The sequence below is a fragment of the Tenebrio molitor genome, chromosome 6 (assembly GCF_963966145.1).
Source record: "Tenebrio molitor chromosome 6, icTenMoli1.1, whole genome shotgun sequence".
Lineage (NCBI taxonomy): Eukaryota > Metazoa > Arthropoda > Insecta > Coleoptera > Tenebrionidae > Tenebrio > Tenebrio molitor.
This window is the reverse complement of record NC_091051.1, coordinates 3,859,593-3,866,358: the sequence shown is the minus strand read 5'-3', so window position 1 is coordinate 3,866,358 and position 6,766 is coordinate 3,859,593.

The following is a 6,766-nucleotide window of genomic DNA, read 5'->3' as shown; positions in this document are numbered from 1 at the left end:
GAACAGAAAAAGTGCAATCGACGCAGTTTCCCGTTTTAAAACCCTCAGGTCCCCTCACTGTAAGAGAGTGCTTAAAATGCTTCACAAGAGATTTTACGGCGTGAAGAGACATTATTTTCTTCATGAAGATTCACTCCTCTGGAAAGTAACAAGTTTATGAAACTTTTTTTCTATTGATCATTTCTAAAAACAGTATCGATGTTTTTGCCAATGACTCTTCTGTAATGACCTTAAAATCTGTAAGAGATGTCCCTTTTCAGTAACAAAGTGCTTGAAACTAGTTCATATTTCAGTATTAGAAAGGCAGAAGCAATTATTTTGTTCGGGAAGAATACAAATTACGACTTTTGGGTCGCTTCCAGCAATACAGGTAATAAATTTTTGAACTGGAGTAAGAAATTTATGTGTGTTCTTGTAATCTGTGTTAAATGATAAATCTTTGTCTTCTGGAGCAGAAGTGAAAATTGAACGTGACAACAAAAGAAAAATACCAAATAAAGTCAAATTTGTACATTTTTATTAGAATGTGTTAGAGCAGTTTATTTGAGAACAAAACATTTCTTGGGCAAATCCTAAGCTATTTAGCAAAATTTTCTGTTTGTCATTGCTCTTAAGTAAAAAAAAATATAACGTCCTGCGGAATTGTGCGGCTCTATAACTTTATTGTGACGAACTACGTTGAGCCGTTGAAGCCGTCAAATCAGATGTCAACAGCCAAATGTCAAATTATGAAATCTTAGCGTCAGTTGTGAATTTGATGTCTTAGTTGTTTTGCTTGTGATTTTCTTCAGTTTTTCTATGTTCTAATTAGTTTTCATCTTACAACAGTCTATTAAAAACTTGTCAGTAATGGCCTTACATAACCTCTTTTTTTCTATTTGGTACCACAATATGCTACAGAGCGGCAATTCGAATTCCACAGGACTCTTGATATACCTACGTTCTTTTATAGACACTTTGTATTTTGGAAAAAGATTTTTAAAGCAGCAACACTGTATCTGCACGTTGTTATACTTCAAAGAAAAACACTCTCATCATAAGTTAAATCCAAACAAGACTGAGTTTAAAATTTCTTGAAAAAAAAATTTTTTTTAGAATATGGATGAAATAATAAACTAAAAACAATAATGTTCATTACAAGTGTGTTTCTAGTTTCAATTTTCACAATTTTTTCAGGCGAAATATATAACAAAGCATATTCAATAAAAGGTCTTGTCTTACTCTAGAAACCAAGAGAAATATTTTCCAAAAATAATACATACTCTGTATTTAGTTACCATCTTTTTATTGGAAAAATGTACCACCAGCCTCTCGATAAATTTTTTTTTTTATCTTCAAGAGAACTAAAATCGTGCCTTTGTGTATCTATATCGCGCGTTCAAATCAAATCCTGGGCTGAGTAGGCGTTGGAATTATACCGTTTAGAGCAGTGTAAAGTTTGAATTTCCCGCCGTTTGACACGAATGACATTTGTTTTTGTTTAATCGGGACATAATTGAACATGTTTATTTTCAGCAAAGGGTGCGCTTAGATATTTGTTTCGATAATAAGAATCGTTAAGTTATTCTATTTTTAATGTAAAACATTGCAAAGAAAAAAAAGTTGGCTCTAAATTTTAGGTTAGCTGACAACATGCTCCAATTAATCTACGCTTTAAAAAAGCACAAGAGTTGACGGTTTCCAAGGCCATCCCAGCCCAGGATTTTATTTGAACGCGCGATAGAAAGAAGTAGGTAGGTCGCTTTTTTTTTGTAACCGGACTTTTTCAAAGCCTAGGAGTTGAAATGTCCACAGGCGGCTCGACCGAGTCAAATGCAAAGTCATTTGAAGCATTTCTCACGGTTTATTTATCAATAATAATAATTATTGCAGGAAATATTTAATAATTAAATTATCCGTATTTAAAAAAGCCTCTAAAAGAAACTAAATAACGAAATTATTACCCAATATTTAACCGGTGCCACTGTGGTATAACACGAGTGGCCCAAGTGCAAGATGTCAAAATCAAAAATAGCAAGATGGCCGTTCAACGTTGAAAAGTAAACTTTACATTTTAGTAGACTTTACTAATATTATTGACCCTGCAAGTAAAAAAAATAGGAATTACTGGTGCCTTAAAACTTGAAAATTGTAGGTTTGAAAATTGTCATTTTACTATAACTGCAGCACAAGATTATAAATGAGTTCATGATTTTTTTTGTGATCTGCTTGAAGATAAAATAGTATATATCATTCAGAGTAGAAGGTTTTTTTGTGCTTCGCCCAGTTGCCAACCTCGACTTCGTCTCGGTCTTCAATCTCTCACACAAAAACACTCACTTCTACTCTTAATAATATAATCTACTAGTGATAGATTGAATCGTTTATTTTAGTCCTCATAACTAAATTTACATTCGCTCAAAGCTCGATGGTCTCTTAAGATTAAAGCAACAGATCGAGGTGGATCAGAGATTAGTTCAAATTGTGTCAACAAGCAACGTGTTTAGCAATATTCCTCATCTCTTAGTGTACCTGGTTTCAATTTCTCTTTTACAATAGTGAAAGGTACTAGATTAACTATTATATACAGAGATGCTTTACTAAACAATACCTAATTAACCTATTTCTAAAACTTCTAGCTATTCATATATTTTTTTCTTTGTCTGAAACATTTATCTCCATAGAGTAGTTTAATTCAGTAAATTCCAGCAAAATTAACGCGTTCTTCCGCTCAAAAATTTACATACACGGTTTCTTTCAAGCTTTTCAAAAAGATACAAATTTTGCGTATTTAACTTATTCCACTTTGCACCAATTAACTTCAAGTTTTTGTTTATTGAGAGTAACGGATGTTCAGAAACTAATCTGTTTTGAGGAGTAGCCTGTGCATTTTTGAAGATTTAACAAGCAGTTAACTGTTCTTCCTATTCCTAAGTATAATTTTTGGGTCATGTGTGTTAAACTGTTAAGTAACGACGAGCATGGTGCAAATCGCAAACCTACCAGTTTTTGAACACCCGTTATAAAACAGCTAGTACAATCTCACAAGAGTACCAACTATTTATGAATTGAACAGTCTTTTATATGACTAATCACTGCAAAAATAGAACTCAAAATATTTTAAAATTGACGTGCTGTATGTATTTTTTCAAAATATTATTTCTTTTGGGTTTCACTTACAATAGCGAAATACAATTGACAAAAGAGGAAAACTAAAAGAAAAACACTGTAATTAACAACAATACATTTTCTAGGCTAAAATTAGGTCCTTTGTTTGTGTAATTATCGAATAAGTTTCTCGAAAATTGCCATTGTTGCCAACAATGGAACAATACAGACAGTAGAGCTATTTCTGTTCCATTAGCTGTTAATTTAGCAAACTGGAACGTGCAATAAACTTGAAATAATCCATACACATAGAAACCAAACGGCCTATTTTTAGACGATAATGACAAAATCGAAACGTAACAATGAATATTTGTATAAATTAGTAAATATTGATTTTGTGAACTGATCCGGGAATATTCATTCCAAAACGCAAATGCGTGAAATGGAATTTCTCTTTCCACCGACGGCTCACCAGTAAATTATAATAAAAATGATTTATGGGCATTACCACGCCATCACAAGTGCGCACATTTTTGCGCTTTTAGTCGCGAGCTTCGCATGACCTCCCTTAAATAATTAAACCAAATCTTAATTTTTCACCCCTTTTGCACAACCAACAGGTCCAGCCTCACTATCTCTCAACCAACTATCGTAAACCCTCTTCCAGCGACTTGAAATGTCAGTTGTAAAATATGTAAATTCAACCGTTGCGTACCCGACATATTTGCAACAAGCATGCAGCGCAACTAGCGCTGTTGTTACTTCTCGTTTTTAACGAGGTATATTTGTATGACTTTCTTTTTCCTTTTCTTTTTCACTTCACTTCTGCACAACAATTTTTTCTGACTTTGATATTAAATCAGGCCTAAAAAATTATTTTGCCTTGATGATTAAATTCAGTTGGCAACCCTCGTGTTTTTCCATAATTTTTTCCGACGCCACCTCCACATCGTCTTCGGTTTTTGCACGTCGGCTCTCCGAAAATAGTTGGAGGAAAATGATAACCCCACGCACTAGTTGTAGTTGATGAAATTGGAGTCGTCCTTTGGAGGAGAGAAGAATATGAAACGGGGCACTTTTCATATCCAGTTTATTTGGAAATGTTTAGTCAACGGACAAACAGAGAGAGGAAGACGGGAGACTTGGGCAAACTCCCGAGGGATAGATCAATACCACCGTTTTAGAGTGAACCTCGACCTATTTAGCAACGGTCAACAAATTTTATTGTAGCAAACAGGGAAAAAGTTGCGTCGACAAGCGATTAAGCGTCGCAGTTCCTCCGATTTATTAAATCCGGACTAACGTCAATCGAAACAGGTCGCTTCCGGTCGACTTGGCCGCCGGAATTAAATCTGGAGTCCTGGCAACGAAAGGTGAGCTCTGGGGGGCGAGGACCACGTGAGAAGTCGCTAAAACACTGTCGTCGACATCGATTTGGGGAGTATCGGAACGACTCCCGCGAACAGAACAACTTTCCAACGAGACCATAAAATTACCGATCCCTCTCGACTATAAAAGCTCATTTATTCGAAAATCACTGGAAACTGATGAGTCCGCTTGACACCCCCGTCGCGCCCGGATTAACTCCCGAGCGGGAAAAGAGCACCCTTTGTCTTGGACGGCGGGGGCTGCAAACATCGGGGTAATGTTTATTAGCCGGTGATGATGAAGTCGTTCGGTGACTTATCGCCGGTGATAATTTCCACACCGTTACACCTCGACTTAAGCGCCGTTTAGTTGGGGTGGCGATAGCGGGGGCGGCCGACCGGAACCCGGAGCGGAATCACGATGCACGGGTTGACGCTCCGATTAAAAAAAAATCTTTCGAACGGAATGCACTAAACGAAGTTTTGTTGTTTTGCTCGTTTCGAATTGCGTAAGCTAATTTGGCAGGACATTTTAACAATTGGAAGCAATTTGGACGCGTTTTGAGCAGGTGAAGCAGATGAGGTGCTCGCGATAGGGGGTAGCTATGCAACGGGACGGGGTGCTGAATGATGTTTATTGAAATTTGGTCCAAGATTTAAAAATAGTTGTACAAATAACTATTTTCAACTTCTCTCGTTTGATCTTGTTTTGTTTTTATCAATATACAGGGTGTATCTGAAATACGTGTGTTAATTTCAACCAGTGAAAGAACTCGCTAATTTATGAAACTTTTCTCTATAACATTTTGTAAAATTCGCAAAAGTATACCAAGATTTTTTGCCCCCCAATTTTTACCAAACGAGTTGTTTTGTGTGAATAACTGGGCTCAATTTTTTGTAACCATGAAAACTTTAATTTTAATCAGGTATGTATTTAATTTTTTCTATAACAATTTAACTTTTTGACAAGGCTCCATTTCTATCGCAACAGAAAATTTTCACCCTTACCCACAGGCACAGTTTAAAATCAATTTGTAATGCTTTTTCGTAAAAATGTTACACAGGGTGTCTCAGTATCTCGGTTATTTGCCAACGGATTTTTGTGAAATTTAAAATACAGATATTTTAGGCGGTGAAGGTTCAATTAGTAATGATAGAATTACTTCAAGTTAAAAAATGTAATTTTACAAATGTTTCCTTTATCGAAAATTATGCGCGATTATTATTAGATTGTTAAATATTAAAAAATAGGGGTCTACACAAACAATTAACTAAACCACTCGTCTGATTCAATGAAAAGATTAGATTTTGTTATTAAAAGTGTAATCTAAATTTTGAAGGTGTTTGAGCAGTTACCTTTTAAAACAATTGATGAAAAGTTGCCAAGCAACATTTTGTACACACCTTAAAATCTGTCAAAAGTGGGCGTGCTTTATTAGAAAAGTCAAATTGTGTAAATTTATTGAAAATACTCTAAAAATACTCTATAATGGCAGAAATTGCAATATTGTTGAAAAAGGAAACAATTTTTGCCTATGGAGAATGTCGTAAGAACTTCAATGACTTTGGAACACTGTCCTAATGTAGACTTTACAAAATTTAAGGTTCAGAGAGTCGTCAATTTTTTGAAGGCACAGGAAGGGTCCGTGGACTAAATTACCCTGCTAAAATATCCCAATCGTGTTTTAGTTCCTTATGGAAGAATTAAAGCATCCACTATCTTAAATTACGTCCAAATGTTGTCTTTAACTTTGTAAGAACATAAACATTTTTGTAAGTGTTTGTAAGGTTAGAAAGATAAACGTCAAATATTTCACTTGCGTTTGTGGAAGAGGGATGACCAAAATTCGGCGATAGTGCGCGTTTGTTTCATACGTAAATGTGCATCTAAGCAAGCCATGAAAATCTCATTTCTATTGGTATGAAAGTTACTTTGACATTCAAAGTTGCTTGCCCTGCGAGAACCTTGATTATAATTTTTTAGTTTTGTTGTCCATTTCGGCATTGTTGATTTCAAAAGCACTGTTACGTTTTTTTACTGATTAAATTAAAGTAATTCACTAATTCTTATTTGCTTTTGTCTTTGTATTTTCACCAAGTAAAGATTTATTGGAGATAACCTATAATGGATCTGTCATAAATGTGACTTTTGTAATGTAACTAAATTAAAGGTGCTTTTACACATGCACAGTTCACTTGATGAGTAACATTTATATGAAATCAACTATACGTTTTTGCAAACCAGGTGTCTTTCAAGGACGAGTTTCTCCTTTCAGCATATTTTATTGACGATTAATTTTTTGATATAAATC